Source organism: Asparagus officinalis, chromosome 10 (genome assembly GCF_001876935.1).
Source record: "Asparagus officinalis chromosome 10, Aspof.V1, whole genome shotgun sequence".
NCBI classification, from domain to species: Eukaryota; Viridiplantae; Streptophyta; class Magnoliopsida; order Asparagales; family Asparagaceae; genus Asparagus; species Asparagus officinalis.
The window spans coordinates 53,034,035-53,036,548 of record NC_033803.1 but is presented as its reverse complement, the minus strand read 5'-3'; positions in this window follow the sequence as shown (position 1 = coordinate 53,036,548).

The following is a 2,514-nucleotide window of genomic DNA, read 5'->3' as shown; positions in this document are numbered from 1 at the left end:
CCGTGTCGGTATATAACATGATGTTTGATAAAATTGATGACGTTGTTCGTCTTCACTTCTTTAAGCGGAATCGCTTCAGCCCACTTTGAGAAGTAATCTGTGATTGCGAGGATGAATCGATCACCTTTGACTGAAGGGGGAAAAATAGGACCGACAATGTCCATACCCCATGTCTCGAACGGCCAAGATGTGGTTGACGTGTGCAACTGCTCTGGTGGTTGATGCATATAATTTGCATGTATTTGACAAGCATGACACTCTCGGGCGTATTCGATTGCGTCACGAACCATTGTTGGCCAAAAATATCCCATTCTTCTGATGCGATCATACAGTTTGGGACCAGGCTGATGCGCACCATATTCTCCTTCGTGTGCTTCCTTAAGAACTTCATTTGCTTCTCTGTTCGAAAGACATCGGAGTAAAAGACCATCGTACCCTCTACGGTATAATGTATGGGTCTCGGTATTATAGAAGAATCTTGGTGCTCTTCGGCGGATTGATTCTCTTTCTTTTACATCCTCTGGCAAAATACCGTATTGGACGTAGTCGATGATAGGAAAGCGCCAATCTCGGGACTCAGACCCAATTTGAGTTGAATTCACCTCCTTGGCGTTTATGTTTCCATCGTCTTCCTCTTCAATATCCATATCGTATATGGGTCTGCAAAGCTGATGCGTCCTCACTGTGACTAATACCTCGGTTTTGGGAGGCTGCGCAAGTGATACCGCTAGTGCTGCCAGTGCATCCGCATAAGCGTTCTGGAGACGAGGGATGTATTCAATAAAGAATTCTTCAAAAGATTCTGCCATTTTAATGGCCTCCTGGTGGTACGGTATCAGGTCTTGGTTCCTGACTTCATACTCTCCACGGACTTGGTTGACTATTAATTGAGAATCCCCAAAGGCTTCGAGATATTCGACCCCCAGCTCCTTAGCGAAACTGAGCCCAATGAGAAGCGCGTTGTATTCGGCTACGTTATTGGAGCACGGACTAGTCAATGAATAAGCTCGAGGCATCACATGCTTCCCCGGGGAGATTAGGACAACCCCAGCCCCGGAGGAAACTGTAGAACCTCCCGGGGTTATTACCCTATTAACTGACCTTGAAGCACCATCGAAATATAATTCCCATACTTGTTGGTGCGACGTAGTATTAACCTCGTGGGTTTCGTCCGGCAAATCATCATATACTTCTGCCGTATCTGTGGTCGGGTTTGCCGCCAAAAGATCGCAAATCGCTTGTCCTTTGATCGACTTCTGTTGTTTGAAGTGCAAATCATATTGGGACAAGAGAAGGGCCTACTTCGCTAACCGCCAATTCATAGAGGCCGGTTGCGTCATAAACACCCGTACTGGATTAACATTGGAAATGACGTAAATCGTCTGTCCAACCAAGTAATGCCGCATCTTTTGCATCGTGAATACCAATGCGAGGCATTCTTTCTCAATCATCGGATATCGAGACTCGGCACCTATCAAGGTCCGACTTAGGTAATAAACTGCCTGTTCATGACCGTTATCGTCGATTCGCCAGATACGTTTTGATATCTTCGAATGCTTTTTAGCAGGCGTCGTCCCAGATGAATGACACCCCTTTCTTGTTTAGCTTAGAGAATGGTTGCTTTTTCGCAGGCGTCGTCCCAAATGAATGACACCCCTTTCTTGTTTAGCTTAGAGAATGGTTGGCACTTCCCAGAAAGGTTTGAGATGAACCGCCGGATGTAAGCTAGCCGCCCTTGCAATCCTCTGAGCTCTCTCAAATTTCTAGGAGGTTGCAGTTCGTGTATCGCCTTCATTTTGTCAGGATCGATATGTATACCTTTAGTGGTGACGACGAATCCAAGGAATTTTCCGCTAGACATTCCAAGGAAGGATTTAGTAGGGTTCATCTTCAATTGATGACTTCGCATGAGATTGAACATCGTCTTTAAGTCCTTGATGTGATCTTCTTTGTTGCGGCTTTTTACAACCAAATCATCAACGTAGCATTCGACTGTTTTCCTGAGATGTTCTTGGAAAATCTTAGTCATTGCTCGTTGATATGTGGCGCTTGCATTCTTTAGACCGAATGGCATCACCGTGTAGCAGAATACACCGAGGGGCGTTCTGAATGCTGTATGCTTCTCGTCATCTGGGTGCATCTTGATTGGGTTATATCCTGAAAACCCATCCATGAAAGACATTCTCTCAAATCCGCATATATTGTCGATAATAACATCCGTGATTAGGAGAGGAAAGTCGTCTTTTATTCAGGTCCCTGAAGTCGATGCAAATCCTGATTTTACCGTTCTTCTTCATGACTGGAACAATGTTGGCTAGCCAGTCTGGATGTTGCTCCTCTCGGATAAATCCTGATTCGATCAATTTCTTAACCACCGCCTCAATGGCTTCCATAATCTGCGGACGAAACCGTCTTTGCTGTTGTTTGACAGGTTTGGCATTCGGTTTGATATCGAGGCGGTGCATTGCCACATTGGGGTCGAGTCCTGGCATGTCTTCATAGTTCCAAGCGAAG